This window comes from Geotrypetes seraphini, chromosome 1, assembly GCF_902459505.1.
Source record: "Geotrypetes seraphini chromosome 1, aGeoSer1.1, whole genome shotgun sequence".
Lineage (NCBI taxonomy): Eukaryota > Metazoa > Chordata > Amphibia > Gymnophiona > Dermophiidae > Geotrypetes > Geotrypetes seraphini.
The window spans coordinates 422271868-422296000 of NC_047084.1; the positions used below are offsets into that span (position 1 = coordinate 422271868).

At 43.0% G+C, this 24133-nt stretch overlaps 1 long non-coding RNA gene across 2 annotated transcripts in view; it reads right to left on the minus strand.

The window, feature by feature from the left end:
• The window catches only part of LOC117362241, a 38776-nt gene extending 15559 nt beyond the window's left edge, over positions 1-23217 (minus strand). The window contains exon 1 of one of the 2 annotated variants that reach the window (XR_004539842.1): positions 23159-23217. This is a non-coding gene — a long non-coding RNA (uncharacterized LOC117362241). Of the gene's footprint in view, positions 1-6249; positions 6305-23158 lie in introns of those variants that run through there. The other variant, XR_004539840.1, reaches the window with a different exon arrangement.
• Between the last annotated feature and the right edge of the window lie 916 nt (positions 23218-24133).

Below are 24133 nucleotides of genomic sequence, written 5' to 3' on the forward strand. Positions count from 1 at the left end.
AAGTAAAAGACAAGTCGGGAGTTGAACTCACAACCTATGGATGATTAGTACAGCGCATTTTACTCACTGAGCTACTTAACTCTAGCCCTAACCCTAACCATAAAGTAGCATCTGACGTCATAGAAGCCGATAGAATTTTGAAATTGTTTTGGACGTTCATTGGGTGTTCTCAGATCAAATACACCTGTAGATACTTGCAATGATTACCCCTTGTCAAAGCTTGTACCTAAAGCCATTGCTGGAGACTCCCATTCCCAAATCCCCAACATAGCTCAGTACTTAAAAGCACTGCATCTATCTTCCAAAGGTGAGGGGTTTAAGTCCTGACTAAGGTTACTAAAGACATAATATTATTTTTTTTTCCACCCACCCAAACATACATAGCTAAGCTAAAATATGTGAACCTCACTTCCCAATCTTCATTTATTTAATTTATAACTTGTCATTGTGTTTGTTCAAATGTAGATAGTGTGAACCTAAATAAATGGGGGGAGGTGAAATTTCATTAGGTTTACATGGTAAGCTTCTAAGCTTGTACCTAAAGTCATTTTTGGAGACTCCCATTCCCAAATCCCCAACATAGCTCAGTGCTTAAAAGCACTGCATGTATCTTCCAAAGGTCAGGGGTTCAATTCCTGACTAAGGTTACCAAAGACATAATATTCTTTTTTTTTTCCACCCACCCAAACATGCATAGCTAAGCTAAAATATGTGAACCTCACTTCCCAATCTTCATTTATTTAATTTATAACTTGTCATTGTGTTTGGGGGAGGTGAAGTTTCATTAGGTTTACATGGTAAGCTTCTAAGCGTTCTGCTATACTTTTTTGTATAACAGCGATATCGGCGTGGTTTAGTATGTAATCAACAGTGTTGATGTAGCGCGGATCGGCCGCCGCAAGCATGCCCAAGCGGCACAAAAACGTCATCGCGTTTTTTTGCGTTATGACGTCATAGAATTGCCCGTTCTTCATACGCAGTTATTTCCTCTAAAATGGCAGCCAGGAGACAGCCAAATTTCTCCACAGAGGACTCCAGGCTGCTGGCCAGGCTCTTCTTACCAAACGAGCATCACTACTTTGTAGTGCCTGGCCATCGCAGGTCATACCTGCAGTTCAGGAACTCCTGGACCCGCCTGACCCAGCGGTATAACAGAAGAGCCTCATGTCCCAGGGAAGTAAGTATTCCAAGTCAGGCCCTCACAAATAATCATGTAAAAAGTAATGATGATGGAAACCTGTCTCAATCAAATTGGTCATGTTATTGTGGGTAAATCTTGATTCCTTTTAAAAACTACAATTGTGCATAATAAATCTTTTACATTGAATACTGAAATTAAAGCACATCCCAAAGGAGCAGTAGTAGGATTTTAAATGACAAATTCAGCTCCTAGAAGGCATCTATTCCATTCACAACATGCACACAACTAATTTTTGGGTCATGAATATCGCATTTGTAATAGAAACATCTTGAAATCAACTTTGCCAAAGGAAAACAAATATATTAAAGTGCTGCTATGTCATTTCTAATACCTACAACTTTCCTGTATCAATCTGATGGTCTAGGGAGATAGTAGCATGACGTTTAAAGTGACAGCGTCAGTACCCTGACGTCAGGGGTTTCAAGCCACGCTGCTCCTTCCGACCAAACTATTTTATTGCCCCTGCTGCATGATTGTAAGCTCACCAGGACATGCTGTAATGTGGGGCAGTGCTGATAGGCTACAGCCTCAGCACCCTGGGGTTGTGAGTTCAATCCCACACTCCTCCTTGTGATGCTGGCCATGTCACCTCACACCCCCACACACTGTCCCAGGTACAGTAGAGAGATAGCGATGCCTCCAGCACAGAAAGGGGAAAATGCTGGAGTACGTGAATACATTCATGTAAAACATGTGGCAGAAGGGAGTGGAGGCAGGCAGCAAAGCGGATAGGGGCTCTTGGAGGGCAGCGTACTGCATTTTTATGTGCTTATAGAGGTCAATACTTAAGTAAACATGTTATGCCACAGTGCTAGATGGCACTCATCATATCCCTCCCTCTCTGTTCTTTCTCTCTCTCTATTATCCAGGTTGAGGATCTCAGGAAAAGGGGGCGGCTGCTGAGGTGCCAGGAGCGGGCCTTCCTTGAGGGGGTGAGGGAGGAATTGCGCGCTGAAGCCGGTGAGTAATGAGTCCAGCGTGTGTTTCTTTGTGATCAGCCTACCAGAATAAATAGATGAAAATGCTTGAGTAGCTGTAAACCATTCTTAATCATAAAATCTGCAGTAAAGCTGCTATTGTGATATCATGTCACAATGGTGTTATGGTGTTCTACTTGCCTCACTTACTTATGCTACATTTTGATGTTTACAGTGGAGTAGATGCTTTGCATCCTGTTATTAGCATTTGAAGAAAATAACGTAGTAAAGAATGTCATGTTCAAAAGGGTTGTGGACATATCTGACTGTATCCTATTTCTCTCTTGTCAAGCAGCAGCACAGGCACCCCCTCAGGAGGTGGCACCCATGACCCCACCCTGGGCCCCGGAGGTGAGGGAGGGGGCTCCACCCTGGTCATCGGCGGAGGAGAAGGAGGAGGGGGAAGAAGAGGAAGATTCCCCGTGGCAGTTTGCTGAGCCACCCACACCGCCTGCCCCACCACTGCCCCCTGGACCCCCACTGCCTGCCCCACCACTACCTCCAGGACCCCCATCACCATCCCCTGTTGGACCTTCCCCTTCCCCCACCCATAGCCCTTCCCCTCACTCTCCTGCCCTTCCTGTTCCTGATCCCATCCCACCCCCTTTCCTTGCTGTTCCCCCCCAGGAGCAGCCCGACCAGCCTCAGGAGGGGGCGGGCAGGGAGATGGAGCCCTACTCTGCCCTCTTGGAGGAGGTGCAGATATTGAGAGGGTGTGTGGAGAGGATGGAACATGCCCTCTTGCGGCTGGTAGCCGAAAGAGGGCATGGTGCCAGCAGCCATACACCCTCTCAATGACTGCACCTCTTCCGCCCCCCTCGCCTGAGGTAGCTCAAGCCGCTCTTGGGGGCACCCACCCTCTTTCCCTGTGTTATGTGTATGTAAATAGTTAATTTAAAAAAAGTTTTACGTTTTAAAAAGTTTTATATTTTAATAAAAAATTGTTTATAGTTTAAACTTTCCTGTGTGGTTTTAACCTCGTAGCATCAGCAGTTTAGTGGACAGAGTCCAAGGTAGATAGGGGTTCAGGAGGGACTGCTGAATGGGCCCTTTTCAATATAACAACAAGGTGACATATAGAAAGTTTGACAATCTTTATTGGGGTCTGTCATTCATTCTATTACCTGGAAGCCACTCTGATGTCAAATCATTGCAGAATCTAGGAAAAAAGCAAGTGAATGCAAGGGTATATGCAACTGTAGGTAGATGACGACATCTCAGCTATGATGTGCAAAGTAAGCCAGTCCCTGTTCCAAACTAAATGGCTACATAAGGAAGAGAATATAAGTCACTGTTGTAGATTTGTTGTTAAGGAATAGGGTTACTGCTACTAAGAATTGGCTCCACACCAGGAGAATCCAAATGAGACATGTGGGTTTTTCTTCCTTTCACGGAAGGTGATGGAAGTAAAGGCCAGATACCTCAATCTATCCTCCTGGTTCTTGAGCTGCACTATTTTGGTTAAGCAGGTGTGGAAACCACAAAGATACTCACAGCTGCACTGCTCTCAGTAATACAAAACTCAATTCTGAAAATACTGCAGGAAAAACTACAGTTGCCTGTCTAGACACCTGAAAACAGAAAAGAGGAGAAGCTGGTTTACACAAGGTTCACAAACAGGGGGTTCAAGCCCCAAGGTCCATATCTGTCCTCCCTTCCCTGAAGCAATGTGTTAACCTCATTTATGCTGAGCTGCTTAGATGTCACCGTGGTATAGTTGTTAAAGCCTTAACTCGCTGATGGTGTGGGTTAATATCACCTGTAATCCTCCACTGCTACTGTTTAGAACTCATGTGAGGGAGTAGACTAACTGAAAACAAAGTTTGTATGCATATAACAGCAGGAATGCGTGCCATGGTGTTCTATGAGGCCAACATTATCAATTTACTATTGTTCCTGAAAGTCATCAATGATACCTGTGTGAAGAGAACAATAGAAGTGTGAAACATTTATTTCACTCATCAGAAGAGTGACTCAAGTGAAGAATAGTAGAGTAAGCAAATAAAGGTTACCATATATCATTCTCACCTACAACTGTTTGGCTAGGTGCAAGCTGGTGTGCTGAGCTGCTCGTCTGGTCTCTCTCTGGCAAACACATAGGTGATGAGCAGAGTTAACCTGAAATGAGGAATAGAGAGAAACTGTTAACAAAGACCTATGTCTCCAAATTTAACACTGAAGTTGTGGCAGAACACACACCTAGAAGTAACAGAGGTGCTACCATACCTTTAGACTCCTTATTAAAAATGGCAGCCATTAGGCACTCATTAGGAGTTTTCCACCTGAACCATGTACACTGATTGGATGTCCACTGAATGGCAGTGTTTCCCCCCCCCAACACACCCGACCTATTTTTATCAATGAGTTAGTACACAGAACCATTCCTCACCTGATTTTAACTTGCCTGTAATTTGATTCTACAAAGAATTAACTTTAGCTCTATGAGTAAACCCTCTCAGATGTGTGAACACATCCATTTTACTTACATATCCATATTTCTACCAGCAAAATTTCTACCAGCATGGTCTTTATCAGTCTTCTCAGTCATTTTTGTCAGCCCTGTGGAATGGAGAGTAGGAGATATCAGAAATAAAATAACTATTATAAACAATAGCACACAATGAAAGCCCATAAAGAGAAGTCAGTTTTTCTGGTTGGTTTCTTTAGTTCTATCATAAGGACATCTAAGTAGCTTACAAAATATCATTCTCACCTGGACTTACTATCTGAGCTGCTTCTAGAAAAGATAAAACAACATATTAGAATGACATGTAGCTTGTTAATGGCTCTGTGGAATAGAGAGAAATGGGAGGCAGAGATAGGAAAAAAATGTAAAAGACTAAGACAGAGTAAAGTCTCAAACATCTGCATAAGCAATAGGACAGAATAGAAAGGAAACACTGCTCACCTGGACCTTCTTATAACCATGCACGCCTATGTAGCGTCTGACGTCAGCAGGGCGGGAAAACTTTCTCTATGCCTATTGGGCGCCGTTCGGGTGCGGTTGCTTGTCCCGCTTCCTAACCACGCCCATCACACCTCATTGGCTGTCCTATGGGGGAGTGTTGAACGTGTTCTACAAGTAGCCTGAAAAGATGTCTTCACCTTACAACATGGCTCCAAAACGGAAATCGAATATCTTGCATGGAGAATTGCAGATATGGAAAATGGAGGTGGGGCAGACCATGACATTATGAAAGCAGGGAGAGTGGTGGGTGTGGGCATCTGTGTGTAACCTGGCCTGGCCCCTTCTTTTCCCTAACAATTGATTCCTCTCCACACTTAACACAAAACCTAAGTCCTCAACAATCCCTCACACCAACACCCAGAAAAATCCATAAACTAAAGAAATACAGATAATGGGGATGGGGAGGAGTGTCAAAGGCAGAAGGGAGTATAAAGGAGAACAGGCAAGTCATAGCACAAAGTTTCATCATTGAGGAAACGGAACACCACAAACACCAACTCACATGAGGGGGTCTTACATAGGACAAATGGCTGTGCCAAAGCTTTCTATATACTAAGCACGCCTAATTAGCGGCTGACGTCATAGGAACCGTTAGGATTCAAATCTAATTGGATGTTGTTTTGCCATATACAGCTGTAGTGACGTTGTAGTCATTTCCTTCACATCTCTAAGCTTTGATACGAAGCTCTATGTTCTAAACAAAGTTATCTCTATAGCTCTATGCCTTAAGGCATTGCTTTTCATCTTCCATACATCAGGGGGTTCAAGTCTTGAGTAAGGTTAGCAAATAGTTTATATTCATTTCTCAGCCAGGACACCTGGTAACTCTTTAGCCTTGCCTTTACATAACAATATTTTGCTTCAGCTTTTATTATGTGCAGCCCATTGTCTAATATTTAATGCAACCTGTTCTCTCTCATGCTGAACACCCTCCCCCCACCAAAAACATCCCCCCCTAACTGGATCATTCTTCAACACCTGTCCAAGCCCTCTGAAGTTTGATTTAACTCTTAGCTGTTGGCCAATGCCTATATTGCATCAAAAGAAACACATTCCTACTAGAATGGCTTGTAGTTAGGAGTAAATGAAAGTACCTCATGTACCTGTGGCTGCAGAATGCTGAGGAGAAACAGCAAATTCCACCACTTCTGAGAACTGTTAGGATGCAAGGAAACAAAAGTGAACAACAAACAGCAGAGCAATAGGCTCTCTTTTGAAAGCAAAGAATAAACAGCAAAAACATATCATTATAGCACACATTATCAGCACTTAAAAAGAGAATAAACAGATACACACCTTAACATTCAAGCTTCCCTCATTGCAAAATGGAGGTCTTCAGTTGCACAAAACTGACCTCATTGTGACCTCATCAATCTGCACCTTCAAAGTAGTATGCCACAATTAAAACATGTGCTGGGTGTAGAACTCACAACCTCTGGATGTTAGGAGCACAGGCTGGCTCCTAACACATAGAGCTACAGCTGCTTCTACTTAGGTCATCTCACCACCCTTTCATATCATACTTGACTGAGCTGTCTATGCTCATTAGTTATCATATCAGGATGAACTCAAATAAGTTTAAGCAAAGGAATGCCTAAAGATTTGGAAGGTTTTCAAGTAGAAAACAAATATCAAATATGTATTAAAGAATTGCAGCACAAATGACGCTGATCGGTAAGGGCAAAAAAACACCACTTTTCCGGGTATGACGCCTAAACGGAACAGATTACTTACAGTCATATATCCATTAGTACAGTGCTTAGAATGAAGATTAGCGTGTGAGAAAAATGAGCTCCACCTCACATGCATTCAAGCACACTTGGGAATATGGGTTTGGGGCTCAGTGAAAGCAGCGCTTTTAACCATTGAGCTACCACTCTTTTGTCTCAGCCTACTATGACATTATAGCTAAACTCCTTTTCCCTTAGCACTTCACTAAGATATGATATGACAAGGGAGCCAGAGACATTGGAGCAAAAGTTGCTGTAGCTCAGTGAGGGAAGGCACTCTACCAATCTTCCGGGCTTTGAGGGTTCAAATCCCAGCCTGTATTTTACTTGTGGCATATCTACCTTCCAGGTGCACCTTGATGATGCTTTCCACTTTTTATAGGAGTTGAATATAACATTACTGTACAACTTTGCTGTGTAGCAGAAAAATAAACTTTTCCCCCTTCCATGCTAAGAATTTGAGTTCAACTCATCTTATATTTCTCCTTTTAAACATGGCATACTTTGTTAGTTTTTATCATGGTAAAGTATACATTTCTGAAATCGTGAAGAAACAATAATATACAACTGCAGCGTTTTGTCTCCTAGCAGAATTAACTGCCTATAAGAAGCGGTATAAGCAAATCCAAACTGCTATAAGCACAAGAAAGCATTTCTAGCTCAACAGGTAATGCTCCTGTTCTGATCTCTGACCTCTGAAACTCCCCGGTTCAACTCCCACCTTTGCTCATTTTAATAAGGTCCTAGTTTTTTCCTATTAGCTCTTATAACAGGGTCTACATGGTGGACTTTGCCATTTGTAAGGTGCACATTTCCCTTTCCAGGCAAACCTATTTTCAACTTACCATGGCTCGGACATCCTAAGCAGTGATGAGAGGAAACCTTTCCTCTGACAGCAAGATGACATTTGCCTGGATCCACAAATGTCATGGGGATGTTGGGATAAAAAAGGAAGAGAAGTTGGATTTGGGGATGGAAGGGAAGGAGAAATGTTAGGCCTTTGGATGGAAGGCAGAGAGATGCAGCATCTCTCTTTTTTTCCTCCATTTCATTGTTCAGCATCAAGGGGGGAGGGAAGAAGAAAAACAGAAAAAAGAGAGGGAGCAAAATGTTGGACCATAGGGATAGAGGAGGAGAGATGGACCCATGGGAGGGCAGAAGGGAAGAGATCTGGGATAAGAAGATGTTAAGGGATGGAAAGAAAGGGACAGGGAATGGAGAGAGGGAGGGGGATTCTGAAAGTGGATGAAGTCAAAAGGGAGATGACAAGATGAGTGAGAGAGCAGTGAGTACAGTGGTAGAAATTTGGTAATGGGGAGTAGATAGAAAGAAATAGGTTGGGAAAGGAGTGAGATAGGAAATGGGAGAGCTAGGGACTGAGAGAAGATGGAGAAATGAGAGGTAGATAAACATTTAAAAAGAAAGGTGAGATAGAAAGCAATATTTGAGTGGACAGAGGCAAAAAAAAAAGTTAAGAAAGCTGAAAAGGAAAAATCAATACATTGGAGACAGGCATAAGGAGGAAATGGAACAAGAGAGAAGTAGAGAAAAAATGAACAGCAGGCACTGGAAAGAGAATTAGTTGAAGATAGACAAAAATCAGAAAGAGAAACTGGGACCAAGATGACGGAAAAAACAAAATATCCAGACAACAAGGTAGAAAAAATTGTTTTATTTTGAATTTATTAACTGGAATATATTAGCTTTGGGATATGTGCATCATAATTATTTTTGTATTCAGTGGCGTAGTCATATAAAGCTGATTTTTGGGAGGGACTGGAGCCCATAATTAGTGGATGGGTCCCAAAGTTTCTCCCCGCCTGAATGCAATTTATAAATACTTGAGCTAGTAGGGATTCCCAAGCCCTGCCAACTGAAGACATCTTCCTCCAGTCTGGCAACCAAAAATCTCCAAGCATTGCAGCCAATGGCAATATCCTCAAGCTGCCACTGCTTTCATGCATGCATGAAAGCCAAGGCGCCCCCCCCCCCCCACCTTGGCTTTTAGGGAAGAGTAAGGTAGCAGCTCTGCAATATTGCTGCCAGCTGCAGAACTTGGGAAGTTGGAGGGGGAGGAGGTGGCCGTCAGTTAGTGAGGCTTGGGGATCCCTACTAGCTACAACAGGGGAGATGTTCATTTTGAGGGAGCCTAAGCTCAAAGTGGAAGGCCCCAAAAAGCAGTAATATTTACATGACTGTACGATCCTCCACGTGCAGCGCTGACAGCTGATTCAGCATCCCCGCTCTGATGAGGCTCACCTCTGAAGAGGATTATCGTAGCTGTAATAAAAGTGAATTGGAAAACCATCAGAGTGGGGATGCAGAAGCCTGTGGCTGTTCCCACTGTCAGCGCTGCACGTGGAGAATCACTTAGACAGGATAAGTATTATTGCTTTCTTGGGTTCCTCTCCACAGTGTCCCTTTAATGAAGGTTTATTATTAGATACGTACATCTTCTATATTAGTGATTGCAAATTTGGTACCTGCTCAACCTTTTGTTTGCTCATCAGTGCGGCCCCAGAAAAAAATTTTTTCATCCAATGCAGCCCAGCGAAGCCAAAAGGTTGGACACCGGGAGGGGCAAACTCAAGGCTCTGGTCCGGGCCCCCAGGGGGAGCAAGCTCAAGGCGCTGGGCCGGGCCCCCGGGGGAGCAAGCTCAAGGCGCTGGGCTGGCCCCCGCTCCTTTGAGTTGGGGCGGGGCCTTCAGGGGAAAGAGGAGGGCCGGGGGCAGCCTGTAAAGCCGTCCTTGCAAGGCGAGGAGTACATGGTAAATGTTATGGCAGCCGCGGCGCTGTATCCATCAGAGGAGACTTCTAACCTCGGCCTGCCCCAGAACTCTTCCTGCAACAGTGACTTCCTATTCCTAGGCGGGAACAGGAAGTCACTGTTGCAGGAAGAGTTCTGGGGCAGGCCGAGGTTAGAAGTCTCCTCTGACGGATACAGCGCTGCGGCTGCCATAACATTTACCATGTACTCCTCCTCTTCCACTTCTATACGTCCAATGATATATTTAAACGTCTCAATCATGTCTCCCCTCTCCTCGAGGGAGTATAGCTGCAATTCGTTCAGCCTCTCTTGGTACGAGAGATTCTTGAGCCCCGAGACCATCTTGGTGACCATCCGTTGTACCGACTCGACTCTCAGCACATCTTTATGGTAATGTGGCCTCCAGAATTGCACACAATATTAGCGCGCAGGTTAAACCGCTACCGCGGCTTCGTAAAAGGAGCCCAAAGAGTGGTGACTTTGGAAAAGAGTAATGAGCAACAGCCTAATTCGGCAACTTCTGCGATTCAAGGCCACCTAATGTCTCATCGGAGAATGGAATCAATTGAAAATAGGATTAGAATTTAGAATTTAAGATTTGTAAATTTTCCTAGGGTGCCATATGAAAATTCTAGAGATACTTTAAAGAAATACTTCATAAGTATGTTGAGGATTCCTGTAGCAGTATTACCACCTATTGCTAAATGTTTTATGGTTTGTATTCCGCCTTTTACAAGGTGAAGTACCACACCATCCACATAATACTACTTCACAAATATTTCAGACATCTTAGAAAAAAAATAAAAATATACATCATGTTATTTTGTGATGGGAAAGACACAGCAGGGAACAGATCAACCTATAGAAACCCCAGGAGCTGGCTTGCATGTCGCTACTATTTTAGAGATATCAATTGAAGAAGTAACTGATGGAGCTACCCTGCTGGTTACATTTGTGTTTGAACAGGATAAAGACAGAATCCTTAAATTGTTTTTCAAAAATCATTTGACTTTATTTTGGGGAGAGAAAATATGGATTTTTCCTGATTTATGTAAATCTGCTCAAGATAGAAGGGAAATGTTTATTGTGCTTTTTCAGGAGGCAAAGTCTTTCTGTATGCAAGTTATGATTAGGGACTCCTTTTATCAAGGCACGGTAGGGGTTTATCGCGCGGAATACCGTGCATTAAACCGCCTGCTGCACTAGTCACTAACGCCTCCATTGACGAGGCGTTAGTTTTGAGGCTTGCCGCGGGAGTTAGCGCGTGATGAAATGTCCGACGCGCTAACCCCCTTAGCGTGCCTTAATAAAAGGAGCCCTAGGTTTCCTTGTAAATGTGAGGTAATTTTTCAGTCCCCAAAATATGTCTTTTTTGAACCATTACAACTTTCTTGATTTCTTTAGAGTAAAAAGCCATCCCGATGTGCTGGATAATTTCAGAATTTATGTTTGAATCCAGCTAAACCAAATGAGAAGGTTTAATAGAATTTGAAGTTATGACAGTTATAATGGAAAGTGTCTTATTTAGAAAGGAGAAATGCAGACATAATTTCCTAAATAGTTCCTTTTTCTTTTCTGATTATTATCCTCCATTTTTCTCATCTAGGATCCACTCTTGGGATTCCTTTTACTAAGCTGCGGTAGCGTTTTTAGCACGCACTGCAGATTAGCTCACGCTAACCCCCGCACGACGCAGAAAAACTATCGCCAGCTCAATGGAGGCGTGAGCGTCTAGCACGCGTGGCATTGCAGCATGCACTATGCACACACCAAAACCGCTAGCGCAGCTTAGTAAAAGGAGCCCTTGGTTTAGTTCTATTAGGATTATGTTGATCAGGATTTAATTAATGTCCTTAATAGGGTTGTATTTTTTATGAAATAATGATAAAAAAAAGTATCACCTTATTTTCTTTTTGTTTTATTACTTAATAGTACTTTGACCTTAAGTGACATGCATTAAAATTATTTGGAGTGGTATGTTCAGTTTTGGAGGTTGTATCTCACTAAAGATATAAAAAGACTTCAAGTGGTTCAAAGAAAAACAACAAAAATGATATGAAAAGAGTCTTGAGGAGCAGAATATGTATACCCTAAAGCAGTGTTCTTCAGTGCAAGGCCTGGAGGCCAATGGCAGCCCTTGAAGTCCTCTGTAGTGGCCCTCATCATCATTCTGGCTTTTTTTTCTGATAATCTTTGCCTCTCTATCCAAGCTCATGAGAGAAAAAAACTGGCTGCTTGAAGGACTACACTTACTAAATGAATGTTCTGTTAAGATACTGCATTCATACATACACCAATTTAAAATCCAATGCAGTGTATTAAAAACTATATATATATAAAAAAAACAAAAAAACTTTCTAGTAAGGCTAGCCAGATTCCTGTCACCCACCCCTTCTCCAATCCATGAAAAAGGGCACATACTAGACCACCACTTTCCTCGATCTTACCACCTTCAAAACTTCAACCAATGACACTCGTTGGGAACAAGTCCCTTGGTCTGACCACTTCTTAGGGGCTACCTGCCTCCCCATTTTCATGTCACACCTTGAATCCCCATCCCACCCCTCTCATTCCATAACCTTCCGCAAAAAAACTTCGAGCAATCTATTCTGGTCCAAATTCCTCAACCTACTCTCTTCCAACCCTAAGCCTACAGACTCCGAATCCTACTGGCGCAACTGGATCTCCCTCTCCGAATCCACCTACCACTCCCTTGCTCCAATATCCACTAAAACCATCTCCTACCCCCGAAAGGCCTCCTGGTACCTACCGCTTCACAGAGAACTGAAACAGAAATGTCGCACTTTGGAGCGCAAATGGAAAAAAATCTAAATCCCCCTCAGATAGACAGACCTGGAGGGTCAATATTAAACTATACAATTCAACACTAAAAAAAGCCAGGAAGAACTTCTTCAGAGATAAGATCTCCAGATCCAACAACCAGATCAGTGTGCTGTTTAACATCTGGCGCTCCTTAACTACAAAAAAAGACCCATCCTTGCTCCCCTCGTCTCTATCAGTCGATGCCCTAGCAAAATTCTTCAATGAAAAGGTTACCACCCTAAGATGCTCCTTCCTACCTACAGTCTCCTACAACTCCCTGGCTTCTACTGACCTCAACTCCACCCTACCTGTCTCCAATCCCATTCCAGCCGACTGATCCTGGACCATCTTTGAGCTTGTTTCCGATTCGCAAGTCTCCAAACTCTGCCTCAAACTAAAAACTTGTAAGTGTACCTTGGATCCTTTCCCCTCCTATCTATTCGAGAATATCTCTACACAGGCCATCGCCTCCCTCACCAAACTTATAAACTCTGCCCTAACATCAGGCCTTTTCTCCTCCGATATGGGATATATTGCACTGACCCCTCTACTGAAAAAGACCGACCTTGACCCCTCCATACCATCAAATTACCGTCCAATAGCAAACATTCCCCTCCTAACCAAGTAGTTAGAATCTATCATATCCACTCAACTCTCCTCCTACCTAGAAAGATTCTCTATTCTCCTACCCCACCAATTCGGCTTCAGACCCAACCTCAGCACCGAATCCCTATTGGCCTCACTAATCTCTAAGGTGAAACAACTCCATTCTCGCAACAAATTTGCTGTTCTTCTACAATTCGACCTCTCCGCTGCTTTCGTCATTGTCCATCATGATATCCTAATCTTCCAACTCTCCGAAATAGGCATAAGCTCCACAGTCCTAGATTGGTTCTCAAAATTCCTACACTCCCGATCCTACACCGTTAACATAAACGGTACCTCATCCCCCCCTGGAAGCCGATATGTGGAGTCCCGCAAGGCTCATCCCTCTCTCCTATCCTTTTCAACATCTATATGTCCTCTCTGAAACTCCTTCATCTATCCCCCCTTGAAACTCTCTACACCTACGCTAATGACATCCTCATCCTCCTCGAGACCGACTCGAACCTCACTAACCTCGCTGAGAACATATCTGCATGTATAATGAACCTCCAATCCTGGGCCCAATCTGTACAAATGAAACTGAATGAATCCAAAACAAAATTACTTTGGCTTGGCCCAACATTAGATCATTTACCCACCTCCATCCCACTATCTTCCGGCCCCACTCTTCAGCTTGAGTTTTCAAGCAAAGTCCTAGGCATCATCATAGACTCCTCTCTTTCCTTCAATGATCACCTCAACTCCTTGGTAAAAAAAATGCTTCTTTAGCCTTCATATGCTGAGGAAAGTGAGATCCTGCTTTCATCATTTTCACTTCGCCGTCCTTGTTCAATCCACCATCCTCTCTAAACTGGATTACTGCAACTCCATCTATATAAGTCTAACTAAGAAAAACCTCCATAGACTTCAGCTAATTCAGGAAAACTTGGAACATCCCTCCCCTTTAGAACCACAGAACTCTGGAACAACCTCACACCCCCGCTCAGAAATTCAAGCTCCCTCCAATCCTTCCGCAAACACTTGAAAACTTGGCTCTTTTCAAAAATCTAATCACGTCCCGCTGGTACCCTTGTCCCTCTCTATCTTCTTAGTTCCTCTCCTATAACCCTTCATTGTAGTTCCTTTCTATTCTAACTCTGTAAACCATGCCGAGCTCTACACTCGCGGAGATGGTGCGGTATACAAACTTAAGGTTTAGTTTCGTTTAGGTTAGTTTAACCGATAATACGAAGTAGATATGTTGAAACCAGAACCGCTGCTTTTTATATTGCAGGTATTAAGCTATGGAATGCATGTAAATAATGAATGTAGTAAAACAGATTTTATGCTGCTTATCCTAGGAACAAGCAGTGGATTTCCCCAAGCCATCTCAATAATGGCCTATGGACTTCTCCTTTAGGAAATTATCCAAGCCCTTTTAAAACTCCGCTAAGCTAACTGAGTTCATCACATTCTCCGGAAACAAATTCTAGAGTTTAATTACATGTTGTGTAAAGAAATATTTTCTTTGGTTTGTTTTAAATCTACTGCTTAGTAGCTACATTGTATGCCCTCTAGTCAGGGCCGGATTAAAGGGTAGGCCCAGTAGACATGTGCCTAGGGCCCAAAATGGTCAGGGGGGCCCGATGAAGGAGGGTATCCACGCCAAAATTATTTTTTCTAATGGCGACGCCCCCCCCCCCCTAGCAATGATCGGCAATGCGCCCCCCCTCCCCCAAAAATGGACTGATTGGCAATGTGGGCCCCCCCCCATCAACGGAAAGTAAAATTGGCAATGGCAGCTGTAATTTTGCAAGTGGTGCTGCATGCCCAAAGCTTCCCTCTGATGCGCCCAGGCAGAAACAGGAAGCTGCATCAGAGAGGAAACTTTGGACTGAGCACCAGTTGCAAAATTACAGCTGTCGTTGCCGATCTTACTTTCTATTTATGGGGGTGGCCATTGCTAATCGGTTCATCGATGGGGGGCCCACATTGCCAATTGAGGGGGGCCCCCATTGCCGATCTATGCTGGGAGGGTCCATCGCTGTTTGGAAAAAAAAAAAAATCGGAATGAAAGGTGAGTGGTGAGATAGGCCTGGGGTGGAGGAAGAGAGAGAAGGGGCAGTCAGGCAGATGATGAAAGTGGGGAGAAGGGAGACAGAAGGGGGCAGAGCAGATGAAAGTGGGGACAAGGGGGCAAATGATGGAAGTGGGAAGAAGGGAGAGAGAGAGAAGGGGCAGGGCAGAGCAGGACAGATAATGGAAGTGCAACATTCCATGCTACCGATCCAGGGCAAGCAGAGGCTCCCCCCATGTATGTCTCAACAACAGACTCTGGACATTTCCTCCAGGAAATTGTCCAAATCTTTCTAAAAACCAGCTATGCTATCCACTCTTACCACAACCTCTGGCAATGCATTCCAGAGCTTAACTATTCTCTGAGTGAAAAAATATTTCCTCCTGTTGATTTTAAAAGTATTTCCCCGTAACTTCATTGAGTGTCACCTAGTCTTTGTAATTCTTGATGAAGTGAAACATCGATCCACTTGTACCTGTTCTACTCCACTCAGGATTTTAGAGACTTCAATCATATCTCCCCTCAGCTGTCTCTTTTCCAAGCTGAAAAGCTCTAACCATTTTAGCCTTTCCTCATACAAGAGGAGTTCTATCTCCTTTATCATCTTGGTGGCTCATAGAGACCCAGTGTTTTAATATTACAACATCACATTTAAGGCTACAAAATAAACCCTCCCCCATTTTTTTTCTTTTTAAAACTTCATGTACATTACTAATAGAACCTATTGTTCAGTTCTGCAACACCATTGGATGGTTGAATGTGTAAATAGGTCTGTTTATCTGGCCATGAAGTCATACAACCCTGTTGCCTGCTTTGGAGTATATCATCTTGTTGTTTTGGATGGGATACATCAGGACTAAAGTAAGTAAAAAGCTTGAAATATTTTTTTATGTGATCATTAATATGTGTAGATCATGCAGATTTTATGACATCATTGAATATACTGATTTTAAGAGATTTAGAGCTGGTTATTTCTATGTTGTAATTTTACAACAGTGGGTCAAAGTGATAGCAAGGTTTTGTCTGCACTTTAAACTTGAGAAGGTGATAAATCTCCAGGAGGTGAGGATTAAAGTGTTTGCATGTCTAATTGAACAATAGGTCTACTTGATAGAAGTTGTGGAATATGGAGTTATCGGTGAAGTGGACAAGGAAAATAAATTACCCGATGACCACCTAACTTCTGATGTTCAAATCATCCCAACAGAGGCAGAACATCCTGATGCCAAGACTGGGCCCCGTGACAGATATCGATGGCTGAAAAAGAATTTCATCTCTCCCAGTACTGATTTTTCTGGTCAGGATGTCAGTAATGATGTCCATTCCCTCTGCACACCACTGGAGTACTTTCAGAAGTTTGTGACAGAAGATATGATCAACGCTCTGGCAGATAACACAAATCAGTACAGTTTTCAGAAGAAAGGATCATCTATAAACACAAACACAAAGGAAATAGAGCAGATGATTGGCATGTATCTGAAGATGGGTCTTGTCCAAATGCCTGGAGTCCGTATGTACTGGGAAGCAGACACAAGATACAGTCCTGTCGCTGATGTAATGTCACGAAACAGATTCCAGTCTCTGTTGACATCATTATATTTTGTGAACAATCTAACCGTGTCTGAGATGGAACAAAAAAGTGACAAACTCTGGAAACTCAGACCATGGCTTGATGCTTTCAGAGAGAAATGCCTAAAAGTGGTCCCTGAAGAACATAACTCTGTTGATGAAATGATGATCCCTTTCAGGGGGAAATTCAGCAGCATCAAACAGTACATGCGTGGCAAGCCAAACCCATGGGGGTTCAAGCTGTGGGCAAGGACTGGAATCTCTGGTATACTTTGTGATTTTGATGTGTACCAAGGCAGTGTGAATGGAATACGGACAAGATCTGAACTTGGACTATCAGGGGATGTTGTGATGAAACTTGCTTCCACACTTCCACATAGTCACAACTACAAGATCTATGCAGACAACTTTTTCACCAGCATCCCATTGATAGTTAGGCTGCTGGATTGTGGAATTCATTACACAGGAACAGCCAGACAAGTGCGCCTTCCAAACTGTAATCTTGAGGATGAGAAAAGCTTGAAGAAAAAGGGAAGAGGAAGCTTTGATGTCAGAGTGGAGTCAAATCACAACATTTGTGCTGTGAAATGGTTTGACAACAGACAGGTTACACTTGTGTCTTCCTTTGCTGGCCCACAACCAGTGGAGAAGATTCAACGCTGGGACAAAACTGCCAAAAGATTTGCGCTAACATGAAATTTTTTGTGCAAAAACACGAAATTTCTTGATTACCGCTGATAGAAATGCCAAAAGGAATGCCACCGAGAGGTTAGAAAAGCAAAAGGGAAATATGAAGAGGGGCTGGCCAGGGAGGCGAAAAACTTCAAGGCATTCTTCAGTTACGTAAAGGGGAAGCGACCAGCGAGAGAGGAGGTGGGGCCGTTGGACGAAGGGGATAGGAAGGGAGTGATCAAGGAGGATAAAGAGGTAGCTGAGAGGTTGAACACGTTCTTCTCGTCGGTTTTCACGAGAGAAGACACATCTAATATACCAGACTCAGAGGAGCTCATGAGTGGGGAACAGGCTGAAAAATTAGAACACATAGAGGTAAGTAAGGAGGATGTCCTCAAGCAGATAGACAGGTTAAAATGCGGCAAATCGCCGGGCCCGGACGGGATCCACCCAAGGGTTCTGAAAGAACTAAGACAAGAAATAGCGGGCACAATCCAGCATGTTTGCAACCTATCCTTGAAAACTGGAGAGGTACCAGAGGACTGGAAATTGGCGAATGTCACACCTATCTTCAAGAAGGGATCGAGGGGTGACCCCGGAAACTACAGGCCGGTGAGCCTGACTTCAATTATAGGGAAGATGGTGGAAGCTATGATCAAGGATGGTATTTGCGAGCATATCGAGAGATATGGCCTACTGAGAACAAGCCAGCATGGATTCTGTAAGGGAAGGTCATGCTTAACGAACCTTCTGCACTTCTTTGAGGGAATAAGCAGTCGGGTGGACAATGGGGAACCTATAGACATCATTTACCTTGATTTTCAAAAGGCTTTCGACAAGGTGCCACATGAAAGGCTGCTTAGGAAACTGTGGAACCACGGGGTGGGAGGGGATGTGCACAGATGGATCGAGCACTGGTTGTCGGGTAGACTGCAGAGGGTCGGAGTAAAGGGACAATACTCTGACTGGCGGGGAGTCACGAGCGGTGTGCCACAGGGATCGGTGCTGGGGCCGTTACTCTTCAACATATTTATCAATGACCTGGAAAAAGAGGCAAAGTGCGAGGTTATAAAATTTGCAGACGATACCAAACTGTGCGGCAGAGTTAGGTCTAGGGAGGAGTGTGAGGACCTGCAAAGGGACCTGGACAAGCTGGAAGACTGGGCAAACAAATGGCAAATGCGCTTTAACGTGGAAAAATGCAAGGTCATGCATATAGGTAAAAAGAACCCGCTGTTCAAATACAAATTGGGGGGGGCATTATTGGGAGACAGCAGTCTTGAGAGAGACTTGGGTGTGCTGGTAGATGCATCACTGAAGCCATCTGCACAGTGCGCAGCAGCCTCGAAAAAAGCCAACAGAATGCTGGGCATCATAAAGAGGGGCATAACAACCAGGACGCGGGAAGTCATCATGCCATTGTATAGAGCTATGGTGCGTCCACATCTGGAATACTGCGTTCAATACTGGTCGCCGTACCTCAAGAAGGACATGGCAGTGCTTGAGAGAGTCCAAAGGAGAGCAACAAAACTGGTAAGAGGGCTGGAACACTGCCCATATGCCGAGAGGTTGGATAGGCTGGGGCTCTTCTCTCTGGAAAAAAGGAGGCTCAGGGGAGATATGATAGAGACCTTCAAGATCATGAGGGGCATAGAGAGGGTGGATAGGGACAGATTCTTCAGGCTGAAGGGGTCAACAGGCACGAGGGGGCATTCGGAGAAACTGAAGGGAGATAGGTTCAGAACAAATGCAAGGAAGTTTTTCTTCACCCAAAGGGTCGTGGACACTTGGAATGCGCTACCGGAGGAAGTGATCAGGCAGAGTACGGTACAGGGATTCAAACAGGGATTGGACGGATTCCTGAGGGATAGGGGGATCGTGGGATACTGAGAGAGGTGCTGGGATGTAACACAGGTATAGAAAGCAAACCAAGTAATAAGTATAGAAATCCGACCAGGTCGTGCATGTGCAAGACCGGAGGGTTAGGACTTCGATGGGAAGATAAAACTCAATGGGAAACCAAGGTGGCAAGGGGGCCCCTTCTGGTGTCTCAGACAGGCCGTGACCTGTTCGGGCCGCCGCGAGAGCGGACTGCTGGGCAAGATGGACCTGAGGTCTGACCCAGCGGAGGCACTGCTTATGTTCTTATGTTCTTAAGTCAATGGGCGCTTCACAGGGAAAAATTTGCGTTTTTATATGATACTCATTTTTTGTATTAAATTGATAATAAAAATTACTTTTTTCTTTATTATACTATTGTTGTTGTGTATATACATAAACTTAGGTGGGTCTTTATAAGCTGTAAAGTACAAATAAACTTTTAATTATTCCTTACATGTGTTCAGAGAGAGAGTGACACTATTGAAATTCTGCTACCTTACAGGCCCAGCGTTGCAATTTTACAACATCCTCCCCAAAAGTTACTAAAATGTCAAAATAAAAAAAAAACACTGATTTAGGGATCACAAGCCTCCTATAACAACATGTGAACGTTCGAAAAAAATTTTTTACGTTTTTTTCTATATTTGGGTCTCTAAGTGTTAAACCTTTTCTAGTGTCGCTATACCTTTCTTGAGATAAGGAGACTAGAACTGAATGCAATACTCCAGGTGAGGTCGCACCATGGAGCAATGTAGAAGCATTATGATATTCTTGGTCTTGTTAACCATCCCTTTTCAAATAATTCCTAGCATCTTCTTTGCTTTATTTGACTGCTGTGCACATTGGGTGGAAGGTTTCATCATATTGTCTACAATGACGCCCAGATCCTTTTCTTGGACACAAACCCCCATGGTAGACCCTAGCATCTGGTAAATTTGGAGGACTGGAGAAGGGTAGATGTGGTCCCTCTCTCAAAAGTGGAAGTAAGGAAGAAATAGGGAACTACAAGCTGATAAGTCCGATTTCTGTGTTAAGTAATTTAATGGAAACACTTTTAAAACTGAGAATAGTGAAGTTTCTGGAATCCAGTGGATTACAGGACTCAAGGTAACATGGAGTCACTAAAGGCAGGTCTTGTCAGGCAAATCTGATCTTTCTTTTGATTGGGTGACCAGAGAATTGGACAGAGGGAGTATAATAGATGTGGTGTATTTAGATTTTAGCAAAGCTTTTGCCAATTTTCCACACATGCATCTAATAAATAAGCTGGGTGATCTCGGGATGGGCCCCAAAGAGATAGACTGGGTCAGGAATTGGTTGAGTGAAAGGCGAGAGAGGATAATGGTCAATGGAGTGGGTGTGATGAACCATCTACACAGCTAAACACTATAACCCTTTTTTTGTTGGATGTTTATTTATTTAGGGTTGTGCAGAGCTACCACTTTAGATAACTATGGGATCCTTTTACTAAACGGCGGTAGAGGTTTATATCACAGGCTGGCAAGGTAAAGTATCTGACGCTCATAGGAATTCAGTGAGCATCGGAGCATTTACCTCACTGGCCCATGGTAAAAACCCTCTACTACCATTTAATAAAACTCAGCGTATATGATGAGGTTTTTATTATGCTCATGGGGTGTTTCACCCTTAGTCCTGCCACCCGATCTCTGCAGGGTGGGGTGGGATACTGAGACTTTTTCCTCCTCATTTCAGATATTTCTGGTGAAATTTAGGGCTCCTTTTACAAAGGTGTGCTAGCGTTTTTAGCGCCCGCTATAGTGCGCGCTACCCGAAAAACTACCCCCTGCTCATGAGGAGGTGGTAGCGGCTAGTGCGCGCTATTCCGTGCGTTAAGACCCTCATGCACATTTGTAAAAGGAGCCCTTATAAGTACCTGTTTTCCTTTTTGATATGGTAGAAGTGTAAGTTGTATTGATATTGCATTGAAACATGAAATGTGCATTCATTAATTTGCAGATGACATTCAATTATATATTTTGTTAGGATCAGCTCATGACACTCAACTGGAAAAACTGAGGATATGTCTGACTGAAATAATATACAGTATAACTTAATGCATTTTTAAATTAGCTTTCAAAGATAACTCATCTTCTTCAGATCAGAAACTGTTAGTCCAATTAAAAAAGGTATCATTTTAATTCCTTTATGTTTTTGTTTTATTTATATATATTACCTCTAAAACTGAACTGACAGGGCTATCACACCATTTTTCTCTGACTAAAATAAAAAAATTGGATGACCCTAAATAAATTACAGTTAAATGCATCAAAACTGAACTTCTATGGATGCATAGGGATAACTGTCAATTTTCTCATTCCCCTCACTTTTGGGGTAATTCTACCTTGGTGGCAAAGGAGTAGGTCCATAGTTTAGACATAGGCCCTCTTTTACTAAGAGGTGATAAAGGTTTCTACTGCAGCCCTGAGCGCTAAATGCTCTGATGCTGTTCCGACGCTCATAAGAATTCTATGAGCATAAAAGCAGCATTTACCCCCTCTTCTACTAAACTGCGCCAGTGGTTTTAGCGCATCCTGTTCAAAATGATTTTATGACTGAAAGATCCATATCTATTAATAACCTTCTCACCCTCACTAATTTCCAACCAGAAATCTATCTAGGTACTGGGGACCTGGGCTGACTGCTGTTGGAAACAGGCTTGATGGATCTTCGGTCTGTCCCAGTATGACAGTTCTTAATATCCTATTTCAGCCTGTCACAAGTATTTTGATTGGAGGATAGTCCACAAATGATCAGGAAAGATAAAAAGTGTTTTCTACCTTTAGAAGATCAAGACCCCCATAGCCCTCAAGAGCAGGCAGAATGGAATTAAAAAAGGTTTTTGCAGTCCATAAGTAAAGCAGTGTAATGCATTTATAAGTTAAAAACAAAACAGAAAGCTGAATCTATCCATTTGGCTCAAAAAGACACTAGAGAAGCTTTATAACTGAAGCTATTTACAATATGGTGGTATGCATTTGCCATTGGCATTAGTAGAGTATAATCAATCATTAGCCATCACAAACACTTAAGAATCAGTCAGCAGGCTGATTTTTATAATGCCATAAACATTTAAAGTCGATGTTAGTTTCTAACTGTGGTGATGAAATATCCTTGAACATATGTTCCTAAGAAGTTGCATTGTCCCATCTAGAGCCATATTAAATGACATGAAAAATGAAGAAGTAAAATAAAGAAAAGAAGTGAACTGAAAGTAGTAGAATAGGAATCTTACTTTCCCAAAATGCATGGGAATAGAAATATATAGATTTATAGCATACACAATGGAGTACGTTCATTTTTATTGCTTTAACAGATTGGAATACAGGATGATAATGTCATCTGCAACGGAGCAGTGTCAGAGAGTGTTTATATTAACTTGTCATGGAAAATTTAGAAATGTTAACTGGGTTGGCATCTACGAGTGTTGTTAGTATTTAAATTTAATTAGCCTGTAACAGCGCAAGCAGGAGTTGGGTCTGAGCTGGTACACAATAGCCAGGCACAAATAGAAAGAAAAACGCTATATCAACAGAAAACACTGAATTCTGTTACTTCACAGGAGCTAGGTGTATGTGGGACAGTCTCTTTGTTCAAAATATCCTGAGATGGGCCTATGGCTGACAGGACCTAAGATATAGTCCATGGCTTGTGACTACCACACCCAAAACATAATTTTGCAACTTAGAAACATAGAAACATGGAAAGATGACGGCAGATAAGGGCTACAGCCCATCAAGTCTGCGCACACTATTGACCCACCCTTTTAAGGCTACTGACCCCCACTTTAATGACCCGCTTGTCTTTCTTCGGCCAGGTAACAAGGTTTGGTCATAACCAGACCTAAGAATCAGGCTTCTAAGTATTCGGCAAGGAAAGATTTGACATACCTCAGCCATGTAGAATGTCTAATGTTTGTAGTTAAGGAGTAGGTTGGGACACTTCTTCCTCTTTCTCCCTCTGGGCTTCTCTAAACTAGCTATGGCCCTGGCTCTTATACTTCCTGGTCCCTGCCTCCCTGGCTCCTCCTTCCTATGTCACTTCGCCCTAAGGAGGATCTGCCTATATTAAGGTGGCTCCGTCATCGTGAGGGAGTATCCAGCAGCGGGACCGGTAGTGGCTTATAGACTCCCTCACAAAGCCATTACCAAAATCTTGTTCGAAGAGCTATGAATGTATTTCACATCTCCCTTATTTATTTAAAAAATATATATACCATCTATAAACAAAGCAGTTTCCATAAAAATAAACATACATAATTATAAACACAAGACAACAAAAAACTGTATTGAACCTGTAGCAGAATGCTCATATTAAGTTGCCACCATTTAAACTACACTTTGAGGCCCTTTTACTAAAGTTGCACTAAAAAGTGGCCTGTGGTATCAGTAGCACAGGGCTTTCCAGTGTACAAAGGCCACTTTAGCATGGCTGAAAAATGGAGGCAATTCCTATTTCCCCCATTAATGGTTACACACTAAGGACCAAATTCTATAAATGGTGCCCCAATTGTAGGCGGCGGTAAGCAACCTATCGCTGTCTAACCAGCCAATCAGGACACATGTTTTCTAAACTAAACAAAACCTTAAGTTTATTTACCGCATCATCTCCATGGAAGTAGAGCTCGGCATGGTTTACAAGAACTTAAAAATGAGAAAGGGTAGGAAAAGGTTTACATAAGTTTATAAGTTGAGTGGAAAAGTAAGGGAAAAAAGAAATTACATGTTAGAGAAGAGCCAGGTTTAAAAAAAAAAAAAAACCTCAGAGATAGGCTGCCTATACTAAGCATCTGTCTTGGGTTCAGGAAGCTGCCTAGGGACACTTAAGCTCACCCAAGGCAGGGTGAGGGCGTGGTTTCACTCAGA